This window comes from Malaya genurostris, chromosome 3, assembly GCF_030247185.1.
Source record: "Malaya genurostris strain Urasoe2022 chromosome 3, Malgen_1.1, whole genome shotgun sequence".
NCBI classification, from domain to species: Eukaryota; Metazoa; Arthropoda; class Insecta; order Diptera; family Culicidae; genus Malaya; species Malaya genurostris.
In genome coordinates, this window is record NC_080572.1 from 90,258,984 (window position 1) to 90,282,920 (window position 23,937).

General features: G+C 35.8%; 1 protein-coding gene across 1 annotated transcript in view; it reads right to left on the reverse strand.

Annotated features, from left to right (window-relative positions):
• The window catches only part of LOC131438154 (lissencephaly-1 homolog), a 147,978-nt gene extending 124,065 nt beyond the window's left edge, over window positions 1-23,913 (reverse strand). The window contains exon 1 of the mRNA XM_058607985.1: window positions 23,620-23,913. The gene's annotated coding sequence lies outside the window, so the exon portion shown is untranslated. The remainder of the gene's footprint in view (window positions 1-23,619) is intronic.
• Between the last annotated feature and the right edge of the window lie 24 nt (window positions 23,914-23,937).

A 23,937-nucleotide genomic window follows, 5' to 3' on the forward strand; every position in this document is an offset into this window, starting at 1 on the left:
TGAATAGAGAGCTATAAAAGTGTGTTTCTAGTGGATTATTTCGACGTGAACATTTCAAAAGGGCCTCAAAACAATTGACAGATTCTCTTTGTTTACTTTCTCTTTCGATTATATCTGCGTTATTACGCAATTGTTCGTTACATAAAACCAGTGTTGGTGATTGCCGAAAATTTGACAGAAGCTGCTATATTGCTGTCTATATTGTATACAACATTTTCAATCCGGTAGAAGATGCTATAAGAACTCGAGTCATTCAATGCATGAACCGCGAGAGAATTTTTCTACTCCTCTTCGCTCCACTTTATACTCTGAGTATTTCACGGCCCTTGAAAAAAAATACAGTCTGATAATGATCGTTGCTGTGTGGAATTTTTCAAGAGAGGATCGCAAGTTGACAATTATCGCAGAAAATCGAATCGATGGTTCAACTTGATGTTTCTCATACTAGGTTGCAATATTTCAAAACCCTTGTGTGGAGCATTCACATACATTTTCATAGACACAACTTATACAAAGGTTATATGCACATAGTTAGAATAAGCGGCAATAGTAAAATGATTCTATCGCAATCCCATACAGAATCGGATCGCGAAACGAGAATAAGCGACCGTTTGTTGCTTCAGAGAGGATCCCCATAGCAGCGTGCTAACCTTTGATTCTCAGAAATGTCATCGAAAAAAATTCGCTCTCGCACTGGTGTCTATTTTATGTTAAATGAGCCATGCCGGGTGTTTGTTGTTGCGATGATATTAGTCTTTCTTTGATGGCACTGATTCAATCGTGTAAAGAGTGAGGAGTGAGCATTCTTTGATACGATAAAAGCCATCCTTGCATAAAGCAAAGCCTTGGTATTACATTACTGTAGTGGAATTTGACCTTCTGTTTCAACAGACTTCGCAGCCGATTCAGAGTGTACAGAACCAGTGCATGGCTGGTGCTACGATTCTACTGACACTACGAATCCTTCCAGGTCGGGGCTCGAACATACGACAACTGGTTTGTAAGACCAGCGCCCTATGCATTGAACCGCCAACCCGGGTATTGTTCGTTACATGTATGATACTATTACAAAGCTGGAGATATTTTCTTTCATTCTATATGCAATTTTGGTAAGTGAACGTGAAAATTTAGGTGTTATTAACAGAAAAGAAAGTAAACAAAGAGAATCTCTCATTGGTTTTTGTGCCCTTATGAAATGTTCACGTCGATTTGTCCTTTTAAAGAAGCACATATATTAACAAGAATAGTTACAATTTAGGTGATTCTAACGCGTTGAATTAATAATTACATTTAGCTGTTTGTAGACATATAACATGTAGGAATGAAAGACACAAAATACATAATTAGTAACTTAGATTAGTGATTGGCGTTTACGAGTTCTTAAGTAGTTTTTGATGCTGGATTTGAATGAGTGACGATGTGTAATGTTCTCTATTTCATTGGGAAGTTTGTTTGTATATTGCTGGACCAATGAATGTAATTCGTTACTGACCAAAATTTGAAAATGCACGGGATTGCGATAGATGATTAACTTGCCTTGTGTTGTGAATTCGAGGTCAATAATTAAGTTGGGGAGAGTGGAAAGAACTTTTCTAGGTGATCGGAACATGATATATTTAGTTTTTTGTAGATTCAAAGAAAGCAGATTTTTAGAGAAGTATTCTTTCAAAATCAGCAAGTCGTTATTCATGTTTGTTATAATAGAACTTGTATTGGCATTCGGATAAAACAAGGTCGTATCATCCGCAAATAACCTTGGAATACCAGAGAGATTAATCTAGCATATATCGTTAACATATAGCAAGAACAGTAAGGGCCCGATATTACTTCCCTGTGGTACGCCAATGCTTACTGGTTTGGAAGAACTTGTTTCTCCATCGATTGCAACATATTGGATTCTGTTTTCTAAATAGCTTCGGATTATGTTATTAGCCATCCCTCTAATTCCATACTTGTCCAGTTTACGGAGCAGTATTTCATGATTTGCGTATTCGCGCGCGACTCAGTATGTTCCGGTTTCAAGATGCTCGGGTGCACCACTAAACTCACTGACTTCCCGAGTGAACGTTTCAACAATATCCGATACTGAAATCCCGGGAAGTCTTGATTTCTTGTTCTCATTCATGAAAACTGAAGGAAAATTTAAAATACTATTGCGTAACGAAAAAAAACTTCCTTATTTTTTCTAAATGGAACGACCTACTACATAATAAACGAGTGAATAGGATCCAGACAAAATAGGCGATTCACTGTAGTGACATATTCTAAAAAATGTATCAAATCATTTTAAATCACCAAACAAAGGTCTACAGATTTCACGCGCGTCTTGATTGTTTATTATTTTAATTATTTATTGAATTTAATAATAGGTTGGGCAACCGGCTACCGAGAAAAACATATAAATTCATCAAACAAACAAGTATTTTTTTACTACTTGTTCAATATACCGATGTATGTTATCTCTGTTATTAACCTTGTCATATTAAAGGATTTGCGCAATAGTTGATTTTTATCATTCAATTAAAAGAAAAGAAAAGAAACTAAAAACTCCTGCAATTGTCGCCTTTTACGCCATGGAAGAGGGAACCCAGTAGATCTATTCTTGGCTTATTTTTTCCGCCGGATTCAACGCGGCATCTAGGCTTGTTTTGTCCGGAGAAAGCTAATAGGTACTATCAATCTCCTAGTGGACCCCAGCCCCGTGTTTAAATTCATTCAAAGTTTAGAGAAATAAAAACTCTGCATTTAAAATCATTACCAAAATAATGCGTTTCTGGATTATAAACTCCAAACTTAAGTTTTTTCATGATTTTGAAAACAATTAGGAAAACTTTTCTTGCATTTCTCGTAACCGCGACGACGGTTTCGAGGTAGTCAGGCACACATCAGTCCCGATATTTAATTGGACGAGTTAATAAGGTAAACCATGCTCAAAAATCGATCATTTCTCGGGACTGTTGAGGACCTCCCACAAACATCAGCAACAACAACAGACCTGCTACATGCTATCGGGAAGACCAGAGCTCTGTATTCTTTCTGGTTAGACTTTCTGATAAACGGTTTGCTCTGTCATGCCTTTAAAGCACATGTATGAATTTATTCATTCCCGAATAAAAATCAGGAAAATAAAATGCATAGAAAAAAATCGGCCAGGACCAGGGTAGGCTGGCCGAATTTGATAAAATATGTGAAATACATCAAATGCATCAATTGAAAATGTTTATTACTGAAAAAAGTTAGCATACACTATTTTGTATTATGTAGGTATGTAAAAAAACTCCCCTTCTTGCCTTTTAGTCTTAATTATTTTAGCCTAGGTTTAGTAGCATTAGTGAACCCCTATATGACCACACCTGAACTTCGATGCCAATTAAAAAAGGTTTTGCAAATATCGTTACGTCTGCTTAGCGGTTCAAGTTGAACTGTTTAAGTTTGCACTAAGCAGTTCAGTACGAGCTGCTCAGCACTGACGAGTCTAAGACGAAACGTAAAGTAAAAGCGGTTTTGTGCCCTAAGCACAAACTTAGGATAACCCCTAATGGGCCTGAATCGGCCAATATTAGCTGAAAACGACGTTGTCGTTCGACACGTCAGTAAAGGCACTTCAATAAACTTCACTTCAACTGGCACTTCAAGTTGAACTGTTTAAGTTTACACTCAGAACTTCAATTTGAACTGCACTGCACTGACGACACGCAAAGAAAAGTAAAAGCAGTTATGTGCCCTAATCACAAACTTAGGATAACTCCTAATAATATATATTTTCATTTTTTTTTATGTTTGGCTTTCTCATATAAAAAAGTTATGCAATCACTGTGAAAACCGTGAATATTATCATATAAAAGGTGATTTTTTTGAGGTTAGGATTTTCATGCATTAGTATTTGCTCAGATTTTTTGAGGTTATGATTTTCATGCATTATTATTTGCTCAGTATGCTCTGACATTTCATCATGAATAGACTTACTAACGAGCAACGCTTGCAAATCAGTGAATGGGCCCTAGAAAAGTTGGCAGAAAATCCGCTTTTTTATCGACAAATTTTGTTCAGCGATGAGGCTCATTTCTGGTTGAATGGCTACGTAAATAAGCAAAATTGCCGCATTTGGAGTGAAGAGCAACCAGAAGCCGTTCAAGAACTGCCCATGCATCCCGAAAAATGCACTGTTTGGTGTGGTTTGTACGCTGGTGGAATCATTGGACCGTATTTTTTCAAAGATGCTGTTGGACGCAACGTTAGAGTGAATGGCGATCGCTATCGTTCGATGCTAACAAACTTTTTGTTGCCAAAAATGGAAGAACTGAACTTGGTTGACATGTGGTTTCAACAAGATGGCGCTACATGCCACACAGCTCGCGATTCTATGGCCATTTTGAGGGAAAACTTCGGAGAACAATTCATCTCAAGAAATGGACCGGTAAGTTGGCCACCAAGATCATGCGATTTGACGCCTTTAGACTATTTTTTGTGGGGCTACGTCAAGTCTAAAGTCTACAGAAATAAGCCAGTAACTATTCCAGCTTTGGAAGACAACATTTCCGAAGAAATTCGGGCTATTCCGGCCGAAATGCTCGAAAAAGTTGCCCAAAATTGGACTTTCCGAATGGACCACCTAAGACGCAGCCGCGGTCAACATTTAAATGAAATTATCTTCAAAAAGTAAATGTCATGTACCAATCTAACGTTTAAAATAAAGAACCGATGAGATTTTGCAAATTTTATGCGTTTTATTGTTTAAAAAAGTTCTCAAGCTCTTAAAAAATCACCCTGTACTATTCGAATACGAAAGATATCTGAGTGTGTATGTAACAAAAAAATGTAAAATGCGTAAAAAATATAAAGGGCACTTGATTTTCTCAAAGACCGCATAACCGATTTTCTTAAACTCAGATTGAAATAAAAGGTCTTATAGTCCCATAGCCGGCCTATGAATTTCATCGTGATCAAACTTCTGGAACAACGTGGTAAAATGTGCAAAAAAAAACTGTTTTAATCCACCCAGTGGTGTAATGATGCCTTTCTCATATTACTCATAACATTATAAATATTACTGTGGAATTCGCTAAAACAAATCCTGTTTATCCTATAGCTCCGGAACCGGAAGTAGTATCTGTAACTGTAATACTTTTCCTTTGAACCTATAACTTTGTGAAAATCGATGTGGCCACCTTGAAGGAAAACGAGTGAGACCCTTTTGATTGATGTTTTTAATCACCATTTCCAATTCTTCCACATCCGGATTCAGATGACCGAAATAGCCGAAGTTTGTTTGTTTGCCAGCAACAAATATGATCTACAAATTGGAACAGTTTCGAACCTAGTTAAACCTAGACTTACTATCTCATGCTTTATTTCGATTAAACCAATTAGACAAAATGTAACAAACGAAGCGAACCTGCGTTTCTGTTACTTCTGCATAGTCAAGTTAAACAGCATGAATCAGCAGCATAAAACATGTAGTAGGATTATTACTTTTATTATTATTATTGACATCATTACACCACCGACACGGTATTACTGCACTATTGGCAAATTTTTCAAATAAATTTGAATTCAATCATCATAGAATAGCTAAAATTTTTATCAACCGCAGCACCGTCTTTCACCAGTATCACACACCATTAGCAGACATCCGTCACCGTTTCGATTACTTCATAGCGTGTACGAAATAGAACAAAGCACGCATCGTTTGTTTTGTGTTTCCTTCTTCTTTCGGTGTTGTACATATTGTCAATCTATATGGCGATTTGAAAACTTTGACACTCATCGCCAAGTAACTGCGGAACCGGAAGTCGGATCCGGATAAAATTTCACAGTATTTTTAAGGATAATATGAGCTTCAATTCAAATCATGATTTGTGAAAATCGGTTCAAGCATCACCGGGAAAACGAAGTGAGTTCTATTTTTGGAGTTTTTCTTCACCACTTTCGGTGCTTCCGGAACATGAAAAGGAAGGACCAGTAGTACCGAATTAAGTTTTATGCCCACAAACAAACAAGCTCTGCAAGCAATTATATGATAGTTAAGTTTCGCTTTAAATGAAAGATCTTACAATCCCATAAAACCGTACCAAATTACATCCGGATGGAACTTTCGGTTCCGGAACTACAGGCAGATAAGTATAAAAATTTCGTTTTCAAGAGCGTGTTTTTCATACATGTTACTAAAAACCAAACAAAATACTTTTAACTAAGCATATAATTCTTCAATCGAACAGGTTTGGTTAGTTGATGACCAAGTACACTTCAAACCGGAAACCACTCCAATTTCTCAGAAACGGCTGGAGCGATTTTCGCAAATTTAAATTCAAATGAAAGGTTTTATGTGGTGTGGTGAGGTTAGAATTTTGCCCGCATCCGATTTCCGGTTCCAGAAATACAGGATTAGGTGTATATGAAATTGCATCCCGTCATTTAGAACGATAATATATAAGTTCTTCTAAACTTGACTAAAAATGTGTCAATTTATAAGTTGTGCTAGTTGCGGCTCCCACACACTTAAAACCGATTCCGCATTTTATTGTCGAAGTTTGGCATAATATGTTGCTGAACTTGTCCGTAAACCACGAATATATCGGAATCAGCAAATCCGTTTGCCGAGATTTCGAACAGTGTGTTAGCTTTTACCAAAGACACCATATTAACAAGATATCTAGCTCTCACATTTCACGAACAAATAATTGGCAACATCTTTTTTTGCAAGCAAGGCGCCCTCAGGCGAGACCGCATCGAATCTAGTACATAACAGTTCGGCTGAAAAGTTCGTATCGTTTAATAGAAACACATTTTTTAGCCAACATTCGTTTTTATTATTCAACATAATTGCCATCAGAGGCGATACAGCGATTATAGCGATCTTCCAACTTTTCGATACCATTTTTGTAGTACGATTTGTCCTTTGCCTCAAAATAGGCCTCAGTTTCAGCGATTACCTCTTCATTGCTTCTGAATTTTTTACCATCGAGCATTCTCTTGAGGTCTGAGAACAGGAAAAAGTCACTTGGGGCCCTGGAGAATACGGTGGATGAGGGAGCAATTCGAAGCCCAATTCGTTCAATTTCAGCATGGTTTTCATCGACTTGTGACACGGTGAATTGTCTTGATGAAACAAAACTTTTTTCTTCTTCAAATGAGGCCGTTTTTTTTTTTAAATTTCATCCTTCAAACGCTCTAATAACGCTATATAATAGTCACTGTTGATGGTTTTTCCCTTTTCAAGGTAGTCGATGATCTCAAAATACAGACGCCATAACCTTACCGGCCGATTGTTGAGTCTTTCCACGCTTTAGGTTCGGTTCATCGCGTGCAGTCCACTCAGCTGACTGTCGATTGGACTCCGGAGTGAAGTGATGGAGCCATGTTTCGTCCATTGTTATATATCGACGAAAAAAATCGATTTTATTTCGATATAACAGCTCCAAACACTGCTCAGAATCATCAATTCGTTGTTGTTTTTGATCGATTGTGAGCTCACGCGGCACCCATTTTGCACAAAGCTTTCTCATATCCAAATATTTGTGAATAATATGTCCAACACGTTCCTTTGATATCTTTAGGGTGTCAGCTATCTCGATCAACTTCACTTTACGGTCATTGAAAATCATTTTGTGGATTTTTTTCACGTTTGCATCGGTAACAGCCTCTTTTGGACGTCAACTGCGTTCATCGTCTTCGGTGCTCATATGACCAGTACGAAATTTTGCAAACCACTTACGAATTGTTGCTTCGCCCGGTGCAGAGTCTGGATAACACTCATCAAGCCATTTTTTGGTATCGGCGGCACTTTTTTTCATCAAAAAGTAATGTTTCATCAACACACGAATTTCCTTTTTTTCCATTTTTTTTACAATAACAAAAGTAGCTTCATTCAAAATGCAATATCTCACAAACTAATAATCAGACAGCTGTCAAATTTATACACGTATCTTTTGAAGGTTGGTACTAACTGAAAATGGTATGGATTTAATTCTAGTGACGCCCTCTCATAGAAACGATACGAACTTTTCAGCCGATCTGTTAGAAGTAGGGGAGAGAAATGTCAAATTCGCGCCCGCCAAAATAGCAGCACTCCGCAATAGACATGATATGTTGAATGTGATGCCGTGCGATGGCGTTACTGAACTGAAAATTGATTTCGCTCCAAGCTGGCAGGGTCTGCTTTTACTGAAATTCGGCGTGACATTTGCCATCTAATGTCACCTATCGATTCTGTACAGCACCGGACGTCGCCATTTCTCATTGAGCTGAAAAATATTTACGAATTTGGCGAATGAAAGAGATTTCAGTATTACGTGAAAAGCTAAGTGGAATCAAAATGTTCTTATATATACTTTTGAATATTTGTTCATTCCCAAGTAGCAATTCGCAACTAGTTCTGATACGACAAAGTCCAAACTATGTTGAAACAAGAGCACGAATATGTTTTTTATGTTATACTGGTTAAAACATGGTGACAGCAATGTTTCATCATAACATAACTAGTTACGAAATAGTTATTTAGGTTTCCAATAATAACATCTTTGTGTCATATTGAATTAAACATATTTTATAAGCTATCGTTACTTAATCCAAACATATCTTTAATCACAACTATGCTTCTAGCCACTAGTTGAAAATAAGTTTATTTGACTTCAATAGTAGCAACCCGTAACTAGTTTTGATACCACTTAACCCAACTGTGTTGCAACAAGAGCACGAACATGTTTTTTATGTTATACTGGTTAAAACAAGGTGACAGCAGTGTTTCTTTATAACGTAAACATTGAACTAACTATCATTTGTAAGTTATCGTTACTTGATTCTAACATATCTTTAATCACAGCTATGTTTTTAGCTACTAGTTGAAAAAAGGTTTATTTTCCGTTGTGAAACCATTATAAATACGTTAACGTATATGTGGATCGTTACTGTGAATTGATATAGCAACAACTTAGATATTATAAGATTACAACATAATGTCTTCATTGATTCAGATAGTTATCGGTAGGTTTTCCCAACGTTATGATAACGAAAATGCAAACAAAACAACCTTTCTTGGCTTGAATATGGCGAACACAATATGGAGTCTCAAGAAGTGTATGAAACGTAAATAAAACCAGGATATTACTTTTTTCTAAACTACTTTTTGCCGAAAATAGTGAAAGGCAGAATAGTCAATTTTGTTCTATGCACTGTCATAAACATGAAGAAAATATAGGGATTGAACATCGATTGTGATAACATTATAATTCTCATGATATATGAATTTAAAATGATGAAAAATCACTCTAATTGGAATAATTTTGAGCATTCTGACGATAGGGTTATTTCGTTGTTTATTTTTTAAATCTTTATAAACAGATTTTGATTGAAGGCGCATAAAAAACAGTTGAGTAAAATTGAATTTCGTTCGACAGTTTTTGGATCGTTGTGAAATTTGTACCTTGTATCAAGTTTGTGATTTAAAGTACTCTTCTGCTTTTTTATTGATGATAGAAAACTAGTCTGGATTCATTCAATGTTTATTTTGTCGATGGTGACTAAGTTTCAACTAGTTTACTTGAAAACAAGTTATTTTCAAGTTATGAAAAGATAAGTTATTTCAGTATGGCATTACAACGTAACGACAACTTATTTTTAGCCAACTTAACAACTAGTAGAAACTGCGCTTTTTGAGGCATGCAAGTGGTTAGATGTTAGTAACAATCACTCAAATATCTGGTTGCAAACTAGTCACAAACAAGCTAGCGTAACAAAAATTGTTACTTGGGTTTCCAGGTAGGGCGAACACTAGAAACAAATGGTTTTATTTTGTATTTATATGTATTTCAAGACGAAGTGCAAACATTCCATGTCTCGTATAACAAAAGCGTAACGTTAATAAATGTAAAGTAATCGCTTTCAGTAAGAAAAAAACACCTCAGATATCGCAATTAAACTAGGCGATCAAGCAGGAGAAAAATGTATCAGAATTAGAGATCTGGGAGCAATTTTAGATAAAAGGTTGACTTTCCTCGATCACTATAGTACAATAATAGGCAGAGCTAATAACATGCTTACATTTATAAAACGGTTCAGCTACAATTTTCGCGATACTTACACGAATAAAACATTATATATTGCCTACGTAAGGTCTACACTTGAACATTGTAGCATTGTTCGGTACCCATTCTCTGTCACTCACAAGGAACGTATAGAATCAGTTCAAAAGCAATTCCTATTATTTGCACTCCGTAAGTTAGGCTGGGCAAGATTTCCTCTATCATTATACAAAACTGGTTGCATGCTGATTGACATCCACACACTAGAAGAGCGTCGAGAACAATTAACGGTCTCATTCATACATAACATCGTTACACATCGGGTTGATTGATCTGGACTTCTGTCTAAACTTAATTTTTATATATTTTCCCGGCAATTACGAAACCGAGCTATATACTATACAAACCCTTATCGTACCAATTTGACCCATTAAATCATATGATGTCAACTTTTAATAAGCAAAAAGCGGACCAATTGACTTTACAATGACGAAAGCCCAGCTCAAACAAAATTTTAACTCAATACGTCCTAGGTCGTATTGAATTAAAATATGACTTTTTTATCATTTTGAATGTACATGCAAAGACCGAAATCAGCTTTTTGGCGAAAAAATTAGTTGATTTGCTGATTTTAGTTAGTTATTTTTTAAGACAACTAAAAAATTCTTATATTTGCTAATTCAGATTTGTTATTTTTAAACCCCTTAATAATGCTAAAAAGTTGGTTGAATTTGCTAATTTTTCAGTTGATTTTGCAACATTTACATGCTGTTATTTCTTAGCAAAGACACGCTCCACTTTCATTCAACTAATATTTTTAGCAAAATCAGCAAAACTATAGTTGATTTTAACCAATAATTATTGTTGATTTCAGTAAAAAATGTTGTTGAATTAAGTGATATTGTTGTTAATTTCAATTAAAATTGACAGGTAATAATAACAATAAACCTTCTTGAGTTAAGTAAAATATATACTGATTCCAACTGATACGAACTGTTAATTTTAGCTACAGCCAAAACGAGTCCAATTAATTAATTTATTTTAATTGGAATTGTCAGTTGATTTGATCAATAAACTTTCTTGAGTTTAATAAATTTATTTCTGTTTATAATGTGAATAATTGATTTTGCACTATAAACTAATAACATAGCTGCTTTCCTAAGTTTGTAAAAGGCCTCTTAACAAAAGAAACAATATGTATATATTAAAATTGGTGAAGTAAAAGCAATCATACATATATATGCACACGGGTGAGTATAACCATGCAACACATGTGATTCACTCAAAAGAAATAACTCAGAATTAAAATTAAACTTACCTTACAGCTCAAAATTTATAATTCGAAAGTTCATTTTGTTAACATGACATGTTAGGTCGAAGTGTGAGGCGCCGTTTGAGGACCCTCCCTGTTTCTTCACGGCCAGCTAATCAATCCTGGAATTGTGCATCGACGAGAACTGCACAGGGGCTTAAAGATTTCGACCCTTTTTTTTACATATATCGAATCAGCTATTTTCTTTCTTTCAAGTCATTGCAGATTTATCTCTTTATTTTTTAATAATATTGGCCCTTATTACCGTTCTCATTTCGACCTTCACTTGGTGTTACCTTATACCAGTATCACGCACAGTGTAGTGATCACTGTAGTAAAAAAACCTTTTTTCCAAACAACGTGATGTTCATAATAACGTCAAGTTCATCCAAGTAATTACTAGCGACTTACGTAATAAGGACCTTTCATTTCACTTGATTTCCATTTCCGATTAGAACGCAACCCGATGATTATGGGCCTAGTTGAAAGCAAAAAAAAAATGCTGACTCCACTAAGGAGATGACTGTTGGTACAATTCCCCTACTCGCTTGTTGTTACACGTGCAGGTGGATATTACATATTAGTAACTTTAGTCACTAATAGCACTATAGTTACTAATAATACTATATTTACTAAAAGTACTGTAGGGATACCTCTTCTTAGTATGAAAAGTTTATGGTTAAATTGAAAATACAAACTCACATTTTTGTGCTATTTGCTGTCCATGTCCATTTATTACGATTTCTTTTTAAAATCCATAATATTCTTTTGTTCAGATAATAATTCGCTTCGACTTTTTATATTCTGATTTATCCTTCAAATTTTGCCATCTTGTGGTTTTCTGTTGCTTTCTAAAAAGACGCAAATTTCTCCTTCTTTCTGAAAATAAAATCTGAAATGAGCCTAACAACTACAAATGATACATAATAAAAGAGTACTTATCTTATGAATTTTGAAAATATCATTCAATTTTCGCTTACGAGCAGAGAAAAAACTTTCGCCGCTAAAAAAAACTTCTCTGGCATAAACAATAATTCACCATTAGGGATGTCGTAATATCGATCGATTAATAGAGTAATCGATTAATAACACAGATAATCGAATAATATTTAATCGATTAGCTTATAACTAATATTCGATTATTGAGCTAATCGAATAATAAAAAAAAATCCATAGTAATATTTGAATGAATAATCGAGTAATCGATTAATAACCCAGATAATCGAATAAATTTCAATCGATTAGTTTCAAAATTATACTCGATTATTAAATAATCGAGTAATTCGAAATTTCGGACATCCCCATTCACCATTACTAATTTTCATTTGACATTTTATTTGTATCGTTTTCGTTTCGCTAGTTGGCAACGCAGAATTAGCAAATGAGCAGAGATGCCAGATACTTTCATAGAAAACCTGTATTGCTTTGTATAAAATATCTGTATCTGAATCAGCGTTGCCAGGTCATTTTTCCAAAAATCTCTATTCGGCGCAAAATTTTATCTGTACCACATCCGTATCAAAGTCTTTCCTACATAAGTACCAGGAAAATGTCACCAAGACTCATTTAGATGAGCAAAAGATAAGGAGGTCCCACGACCATCTTTTCTCATGTCTATTTAAGTTCAAAGCCAAAATCGGTATGTATCTGTATGATCCTTGAATTACCAGTATTTTGGGAGTACCTACCTGTATTGCGCTATAGAGTTAAAAAATCTGAATAAATACCGAGAAATCGGTATACCTGGCAACGTTTATCTGTATTCCCCTATTCCCTAATCAAATGAAATCTTTATAATTGGCAACTCTGCGAATGAGTTCCGTGAGTGAAATCGCTCACAGAATGTGTGTACCAGAGATGCCAGATATTTTTTTAATAAAAAATATTGTTTCTTTATACAAAATATCTCAATTCATGTGCGTTCGCTAAATGAAACCTGTTTTAATCCACCTAGTGGTGTATTGATGCCTTTCTCATATCAATCATACTATCATAAATAATACTGTGGTATTCTTCAAAATAATTTTCTTCGATTCTTGAAAGAATAACCGAAATCGGTTTGTTTGGCCGTCTTCTGATAAAAACTATCAATTGGAGAAGATTTGAGGTCGATTTAGGATATTTTTTACGGTTTTTCGCCCTTTTCAGTGATGGTATAAAGCTTTTAACACTTTACCCTATATTTCCGGAATCCGGAAGTCGAATCCGGATGAAAATCAGGAATTACGTATGGAACTCCAGGACCTTTCATTTAAAACTAAGTTTGTGAAAATCGGACGCGCCATCTACGAGAAAAGTCAGAAAATATGTTTTCATTATTTTGCACATTTTACCCCATAACTCCGGAACCGGAAGTCAGATCCAAATGAAATTCAGGAATTTAGTATGGGATCTAAAGATCTTTCATATGTATCCAATTTTGTGAAAATCGGTCCAGCCATCTCCGGGAAAAGTTAATGCAAAAAAATGTTACATACACACATACGAAAAAATTGCACTCGGTTCAATTATCTGTTTCAAAATCGGCCAACTAAAGTCCCGAATCGGCCTTCCGTTGAACGTTTTTTTCTTACATCTGTGCAACGCTGGCTTATCTATACACCTGGCAACTGATTCACTCAAGCTGCAGTACCAACTAGCCAACACCAAAACGATAAAAAGAAATGTCGAACGATAAAAATTGTTTTGGTGGACAGAGATGCCAAGTTTGCAGATTTGTCTCCAATTTTGCAGATATTTAAGAAGAGCTACAGACATTCGAGAGATTTTTAAGCTTTATCGGTGGATTTGAAGATATTTTATAGATTTAGAATTATCTTAAGAGAAAGTTAAAAAAATTGCGGGCTTGGAACTAACTCAGACTGATCACTAAAACTGCAAAATGAAGCACTTTTATTTCAGTCTTTGACGTGCTGCCGACATTCAAAAAAATTGACTTGGCATCTCTGAAGGTGGTTTGTTTACTTCGTAACTGGTAAAATGAAATAAACCGAATGCAGGAAAAATCACAAGGGAAGAATTGATTAATTATGTATTGTCTATTTGTTAGGCTCATTGAAGCTTTTGTTTGTCGGAAACGGCGATTTTGATACTCTTATTTCAGGTAATATGAGATGCTCGGATATTCGCACTAATGGCGTCAAAAATTACATTATTGATAGAATTTCTTCGTACATTTTTGAAACTCGACAACAAATATAGTCAGATGCAAATTATTCGAATAATTAAAATAATACTCTGGCGGATGAATATTACGAGGATGAACAGATAAATGAAAATTCGAAACATGGACAATATCATCTAAAACGTAAGTTTACATTCCTAACGACTAACATTTATAATATTCACATAGGAAGTAAATTCCCCAGGATTTTCTTTCCTTGATTTGTTTATATCGATGGTTTCGTTTAGTTCTTTTTATGGCTTTTGTAGGAAGTTAAGTTTGACGATCGTCTACTAAAATTCCTTCCCTTCCTTGTGACCAGTATATCATACCAGTCGCGTATCCAGAGGGGCTCTGGCCCCTGCCGAAATTAAAAACAGATATTTAATTATTTAGGTCTCAGACATGTGTTACAGAAATAACAAGACAGTAAACGTGAAGGAATGTAATACAATAACAGTTCCAGTGGAAAAGTTTAAAGTAACTGTTAAAAACATCCGTAAAAGGCACACTGAGAATTAGGTACATCAGCAATCTTCAGTTACAATATTTTTTATCTTTGGGTCCCTCCCGAAACGAAATCCTGGGTACGGGCCTGATTATAACTCATTTTATCTAATTTGTTGAATTCTTATGCACTGTAAAAACGATTTGCTTCTCCAAAGCAACATTTTGTTTGTGCATTGTAAACTCTCACAATCACGAATCGTAATTACAAACGATCTGCTTTGGTTAGGCACTGAATGTAATGAATGGCCAATGAAAATGTCTTACCATTTCGGATAGTAGCTCTTTGATTCATGTGTCCTACTCTATTGTTGTAGATGCTGCTTGTAACATCACGGTAAATTTTCCAAATGACCGTACAGGGAAGTGTCAGTTTCGATTTGTTTACTTTCTTTTCTGATTATTGAGCGACTAAACGAGTATATTTTCGTTTATTTACATGTACTAAACGGAAACCAAAGCATTCAGATGTCGTCTCATACAAAAAGTTCAGAGATAGAAGTCGGAATGGCAAAGCAAGCATAGAATATGCACTAAACATGTACTTTTTGCACTGGTCACAGAAATGATCGTTAGTTAATCTTTTAATAATTCACTGATAGCTGAAAGCACTCCACAAATAAACTTAAACCAAGCAACTTTACAGCAGTTTTACATATCGGTCAGCTAGAAATTTCAAAATCTATATAATATATCAAAACAATTTCAACAAGACTATCCTGTTTTGTTTTTCAACGAATTGTGTTGCTTTGACACTTCTCATGAGTTTTTGACTAATAAACTTGTTAATAAAACCAATTGCATTCTTGTTTTCTTTGTGCTGTCTTTCTGCAGTGATGATGACAGCCAAACAGCGTCAAACTATTTGATTTTAACAACAAAATTATTAGTTGATAACGAGAATTTCGTGTGGGATAGAAATGTTGCTGGTTTGTGTCCAGGATTTTTGCCATCTAAATATATTCGCTAAAAACAAGAACTTTTTTCAGCAAATTAAATTCTGAATATTAACCAATTTATTAGTTATTTTGGCAGTTTTGATGTTAAAATCAACTAATTCAAAAACAGTAATACGAATTAGGCGCAAAGCTAATTTCGGTCGTTCCGTGTAAATTTATGAAACAACACGAAACAAAAAAAAATATGGGAATATGTTGATAGGAATATTATTTTAATTTGTATATTAAAACTGCTGATACCACTTTTCAAAAGTAGTTCCAAAACACACAAAACGATTTTGAAAGTTAAAAACCTACATCACTAGAACAAGTGGAAACATTTTTGAAAAACCCTATTGCCCACCATTCGCTCACAGCTCATCAGCTGACGAGAAAGTGTTCACAGTCTACCGTCGCTCGCTGAAAGAGCTTTCAAATAGCATTTTCCCATTTACGACCGAGAGCGAAACTCTCATTCCTACACTACACAAATTGTATTTCGGTGTCGGGTTTCGATATGTGAAAATCCTCCGCCGTGCAATGTGTGGGTGAGAGCGACTGATACCGACGTTACTACCGCTGGCAGTGGTGACGCAAAATTCTCTGTTTTTGTTCCGCGACCAGGGTGAAAACGGGATTTTTTTTGCGTGGATTTTTGAACTGATGGTAAACAAATGAGCAATCTCGATTTTTGTAATTTTGGTTGGATTCATGGCAACCGCAGTTTCGGTTAATTTCGTTCAAACATCTTTGTTGTTTTGGTATGCCAGGAATACTCAACGACTAGAACTAGACTGACGCTTCATTCCTAAAACCATGAACAATACATATTGCACAAAGCCAAGAAATTAACGAAGACATTCGAATTCTTCCTGAGACAATATTGATTTTTCATTACAATATAACTTCGCTTTAACATTCCGAAGTATTTTCTTGCTTTTCATATTCAGTTGCCACAGAATACTTCAAAATGTTACACGAAGATGTTTTGCGCGATTACGTCACGAGCGAAAACTAGTTTTTGAAAAAAAAAAACTTTCGACTACTACTATTAAATAACTGAAGCGTTTTATGATTTATTGTTGAAGAGCTAAAGCCTTCTAGGAGTATGCTATAAAACAATTGAAAAGACTAAATTATCTGTGTTCAGGAATGTAGTAGTGAGGCGAGAAGAAGTTCTGGGTTTCACAAAAGATAATACTAGATAATAGAATAATAGTTTCAAGTAAGAATAGTCAGATCTCATGTTCGATATTCAAAGCTTGGAAAACCTCTGGCAAATGAAAAATTAGATTTGAAACCGGGGTGAAAATAATTAACAGTATGGTACTACTTAAAATCGTAGGAAAACAGTTATCTGCATCGCCATCGCTAAATGCATCTTCATGAAGGAACATAATTTTGTTTGGAGAAATGAACTGATATAAAGCTTACTTCAGATAGAATTGGAACGAAGACAATTGCCTGTATTTCCGTTAATTATTATTGAATTCAGATCTTTTTTTATACAAATGTAGCGTTTTCTTCATACTTTTAAGAAAAAATACGGATAAAATTATTCGTCACGGTTTCGAAGGAATTCTCGAATTTTTACTGTAACACGGCTAATTAGGCGGCGCATACCTTCTTCGTCCATCGTTTTAGCTATCTTATTCCACCAGGTCGTCATCTGATAAATGTCTTTGACAACCTTTCCCTTTGCCTTGAGTCTCCTATTCATGATTGCCCAGTATTTCTCAATAGGGCGGAACTGGGTGGGTCAAGGTTTTCGGAACAAACTGGACCCATTTCTCTGCATACCATTCTTAAACGACTTTGCTGTAATGACAGCTTGCCAAATCTGGCCAAAACATTACGGAATGGTCGTGGGATCGAATGAACGGCAAAATTCGTTTTTGCAGATAGTTCAGATGCCCTTGTCTTATTTGTAACGAAAACTTTCGTTTTTTTTTTTGGCACAGCTGCAAATGCCCTGCCAAATCATAAATTTTCTTGCAAATTTGTCGGCAAAAACAAATTTGAATTTGGCTGGAACATCCCCCCGAGCCGTTGCCAAGTAAAATTTTTGACCTGGGATTTGCCCGAAGTCAGCCTTGACATAGGTTTCATCGTTTATCAGAAGACACCCGTCGAACTTGGTCAGCATCTGGTCATATAGTTTCCGAGCACGAATTTTGACCACACTATTCTGTTTTATGGTACGATTTGGCTGTTTGCTAGCTCGATACGACTTGATTCCTTCCCGGAGTCGAGTTCTCCTCACGGTACTATGGGCAGCACCGAATTTTCTGGCCAAATCACGGTCCGACAGATTAAGATTCCTCTTAATCGTCTTCAAAATCTTACCACGCAGTTTCCGGTCGACAGTTCCACTCCGACGATTGGCTTGAGGCTTCCGAATCGTCGTCAATGTTTCCTTCTACCGTTTGATAACGAGCCAAATGGTATTTCTGAGCAATTTCAGCTATTTAGCTAGCCTAGATGCAGACCACAATGGATTTTCCAAATAACTGTGCACAATTTTTTCCCTTCTTTCGACTTCCATGTTGATTGTTTACAAAGTACAGTCGATTTGCGGAATGTCAGAAATCATACGTAAAGCTGACAAAATTTCCGACACGTCGTTACCAAGAGCTTCCAAATCCGTCCACCAGGAGCGCCACAATATGAGGAAAAGTTTGTTCCAATTCTAAATCAAGCAAGCTTATTATTATCTTATTTGAATTCTGCGATAAGGGAGAGAAAACTGCATTTGCGTTGTTCAACGATGGCAACAATGCCCCAAGATTGTAAATTTCCATTAATAATAATAAAACTCTAAAATCTACCAACTATCCATCGCATCCTAATGTTGAATCATTTCTACGGATTTAGTATATATTTTCGAACAAGATCATGGCAAGTTTTGAACAGCAAAAATGTGTTTATGTAATAAGATATTTCTGACACAAGGTGATTTGTTTTAGTAGGCTCATTTCAGGCGTCGATAAATGAAAGAAGAAACATTCCTTTATTTTGTCGTGAATACGACTTACTGTACTATTAGACACCTTTTCAAAACTTACCCTCTGGGAGAGTGGTGAGTTTTTGATCGTGAATATCTCTTGTTGTATCTAGCGTATCAACATAATCTTTGTTACTTGTCATCGAAAATATGATCATCAATTTATGACATTATTACAAACATTTCAAAATTAAAGTTTTCTGCAATGTTTAATATCAACGAGTATCAAAGAGGAAAACTCACGACGCCTTTCTCGTACCTGGGTAGGTATGAAAAGTTAAAAATTGATAAATTTCGTTTATTCTAGCCTGTGCAACTGCAGACTGAGCAGGAAGTAAAGCAAGTGCATCATTCCCTTTGGTTCAGGTCCAGAGCTCAGTTTCCGTTGAAGTATCAAGAATTAAGTTCAGTATTGAATCAATTGCGGGATGTTTGCATTGGAGTAAAATACAACGAGAAGTGAATAACGATGGAACATTCCACAAAATCAGCTCTTTTTAGGGCTCTAAACGTTAATCTAAATCGTTATCTAAAGAGCTACAAGGACTATTTCTCTAAAAATAATCGAAAGTAAAAATAATCAGTTTAGTGCAAACCTAGAATAGTTTGATAAGCTTTATGCACTTTTTGCAGTGCAAACTTTGCACCAGCATTTGATTGTTTCGCGTTCGTGAAAAATGCCCCGAACAATGTTTAACATAATAAAGAATTTCACAATTCGGCCCTTCTGAAAACCAAAAATGAGTCCCGTACAGAATTTTGTTAGTTTTTGTTAGGACCGCCCATCTGTGAAAAAATTGCAAACGAAATCATGTAAAAAGATATCCCTTCACATGAAATTGCTTCAGTATTGCATCAATCCACACAGGAAGTAGTTCTGCTGCGGGGCGTTCGCAGTGCAAGTATCGCTTCAAACAAGCGTGATTGCGTCATCCAACTGCTGGTCGTTTGCATTGAAGCAAAATGCAAAGGAAAGTGAATAAGAATGGGGAATGTTCTACAAAGTTAGCCATTCTAAGGGCTCTATATGTTATCTAAAGAACTATTAGAATTGCTTATCTGTTGAAATATGCAAATCGGAAGTGAAAACAACCAATTTAGTGAAGTTATTCCATACTTTCCAATCTCAATCGGATAAACACATTTTGACAGTTCAGCAGTACACTGTTTGTAAATCTCGCCTAAATTAGGTTTTACACGAACATGACATAACCTCACAAAATGAGCAGAATGAACTTTTTTCGACAGCCGCTGGTGGTTTGTTTACAGTTAAAAAATTCATCAGAGGTTCATCGTTTGAATTTAAAAATTGCAAGTCGCTTTACACTAAACATATTTATACAAATATTGATTCTTGATGCTGGAAAAGCATACAGTTCTTTTCACTATGGAATACGTCTTAACAAGCCACTTTTTCAGTTTTTAATTTGCAGTCGCAAAACAAAACTATCCACCGGCAGCTGTCAAAGATGAACTTGATTCATCGACTATTCATTTGTGTCGTCATTTTTGACACTAATTGACATGTAATCGAATTAGAATGAACGCAATGGGCACATAAACAAACCACTGATAGCTGTCAAAATTGATTTTATTTTTGTAAGGTTATGTCATGTTCGTGTAAAACCTAATCAGAAAGCACCAGTGTTGCCAGGTCATTTTTCCAAAAATCTGTATTCGGTGCAAAATCTATCTGTACCAAATCGGTATCAGAATCTCGTCAACATAACTTCACGGAAATGTCACCAAAGCTCATTTTAATGAACAAAAAAAAAGAAAACCTTTTCTCCTGTCCATCCATGCTATCAACGAAAATCGGTATTTATCTGTACGATCCGTGAATTATCGGCATTTTGGGAGTACATATCTGTATTGCGGTATAGAGGTCAAATATCTGTATAAATACCGATAAATCGGTATACCTGGCAATGTTGGAATGCACTGCCGTTGAATCAAGTTCATCTTTCGACAGCTATCAGTGGTTTGTTTACATATCTATTAACCAGTGGCGTCTCGTGACAACATTTTTGGGTTGTGCACTACTTGTGGTTGTGGTATGATATCAGATGTAACAGTTAATTGTAAGTGAAAACTATAGATTGAGGAATGAATTATCGCTTGTGGTTTTCAATACAACGAAATAACGATATGCTTTCGGATTTGGGTTTTTATTCATTAAACTTTTTTCGTAAGTTTAATAAATAATAAAAAATAATAATAATTGAATGCGGAAGGGGATGGCAGTGATTTACTTCAATTTGACCAGTTGTGCAATGCACGAGATGCACATGAGGGCTAGACGCCACTGCTATTAACACGTATTAGGGTTTTTACCGTCACTGCTAATCTCAATCGGATGAACACATTTTGACAGTTCAGCAGTACTGTTTGTAACCATTTACGGTCCATATGGCCTAAATAGAGTTTTAAAACGTTTTTTTTTATTCACATAACTTTTATTTCGTCTCAATCGCTCTTCGCCTTAACGTGGCCGTATATTTTTTCAGTTTTTCACATGGCTTACCATAGTGAACAGCTTTTTGGCAATATTGACATGTGCCCATCTGGTTGTCATAGGTAACAGATAATTTGCACGGGATTCTTGTATCCTGACCGAAAATCACATAAGAAGGTATAGGCCTCTTCAAGCGCAACGTACGCCATTTAGAATACCAGGGAAAAAGTTCTTCCACTTTTCCACAGGAGCGATGACGCTTGAGGGGAGATCGCGCACACGCACTTCTATAGTACTGTCTGCCATATATACTGGTATGTTGTACTAGATATTTTCATGCACCACATAGTGCACATTTTTATTGTCTTTAGCGAATTGAATTGCAACTCTTTATAGAACTGGATATAAACAACTTTATTTGTCTTATTGCATTGAAGTAAATGCACACGTTTAATATCAATATGCATTTGCTCTTCAAGCAAACCTTCAAGTTCTCGTATCGAAGGTCGAATTTTGCACTGCCTGAAGTAAACAATAATTGTATTCTTCGTTTGGTTCACTCATTTCGAAGTTGTTCTTTTGTTCACTACACAATAATGTACTAGGTTTCTTCCGTCCCGAACGTAAGCGGTTTTGTTTTATCGACTGACTTGGATGAGATGTGAAAGCAAACTGAGTTTTAAAACCTTTGTTCACGATTGGATACAGTTCGTTGTAGAGATTTATCAAATAAAAAAGGCATGTTGTAAAATGTAAAGATGACTGTTTGAGATGTGTTCCTCGATTTTTGTTTAAGCTTGTTTGTAAATAGTACCGCTGAACTTTTTAAGGATGAATTCTTGTTCATTTGTGACGTCACCATAAAAAATTTAATAACCTCACAAAAATGAACTAGTTTTCACAGCTATCAGTGGTTTGTTTATGCGTTCATTTTAATTAACCTTTCGGACAGCTCATTTACAACCACAAATGTAAATGAGATTGGTTTGTTTTCATCAGGAAACGCTTGCATTAAACACAATTCAGACGATCAATCAACTTTGGTCGACGTCAAGATTAATTTAAAAAAATGTTCTAGTCAGATATTACTCACGTACCGGACGTGAGGGGGGTCGGGTGCCGGAAACTTCGGCTTAGAAGTTTGTGGGCATGGGAATCGAGAAATTGTAGACAACCAAATTATTCACATGCCAAATTAAAAACATATTTTAATTCTTTGTATATTCTGAAGAATAAAAAATGAGTAATGAGTCGATGCCTTTCACGCAGCCCACCTGGATTCAATTCCCAAACCCGCACATAGGGTCAGAAAGTGTTTCTGACCCGAGAGACTTTAAGGTTTCGATTATAGGAAACAAAAAAAATCTAATTTCGGAACTGCTGAATTTTCCAAAAAAATTGAGTTTTTTTCTTTGTTGTGTCTATTTAGGCGACACGTCCAGTTTGCAAAAATTGAGGTTAGCAGTGACGGTAAAAAAAAATTATTATTTTTTAAACAGAGTTGTAATGAAAATAAAGGATTCACATTTAGTTAGATCTCAATAATTGATAATGCCTGATTTCAATCACTCCCCTTTTTTATTTTCTTTATTAATGACATCAGAGATCATTTTGCTGTAGGTAGTCCGGAAAAAAAATACAATAAACACAACACAACACACTGAAGCACTGTAACAACCATCACAACTCAGCTCATGGTAACGAATTTCGATGCTATGTGTCATCAGTAAAGTGCGTCTCGTTTCGCTCATGCTCGATCCCCCGCTGCTAAACACATCCAACCATCGTTCGCGAACCATTCCAATGTCAGAAACTGCAATTATTCCAGCCATCAGCTGGTTATTTGGAGCAGCAGCTATGAACGCTTATTTCATTACGCAATTTGCGTTAGTCAAATAAGATGGCACCGAATTTTGATTGCACTCGTTGATTCTGTTAATTGAAACACACAACTGGGCATTTTTAAAGGTCATAGCTGGCAGGGAAATTCCGACATAAAATCGATTTTTCCTCGCCACGGCACAAATTCCCTACCAGCCATCTTTGATGGCAGCTCTTCAACACAGTGAATCTTGGCATTGAATAGTGCTCGCGAGTATCCGTTTAACTACCAGGTTGACAATTGCAGAACAGTTACTATCTAGCAAAAACCTAAATCTGAACAATGTCCTCTAAATTTAATAACAAAAATGAAGGCTTTCAAAATGGTTCAAGTACTTACAGCAACGAAATCCGCAAGTTGTGGGACTTTCCTGCCCGAAACAAGAAAGCTCCAACAAATATTACCGTTTTAACAATTTATTCACCAGCTGGCGTGACAAAATAGTCTTTTTTCACGTCAGAAAAAATAATTTGCACAAAATTTTCGCGGATTGCCGAGAAATCGAAACTACACAGCACTTAAAAACCAGTTGACGACGACGACGTCTTTTTCGCGATACTTTTTCAAACACCAACGCAAAAGCGCAGCTCGGAATCAAAATCGAACGTTCTTTCTATTCACTGTCTGGAAGGGAAGCTTCTTCTTTGACAGAAAATC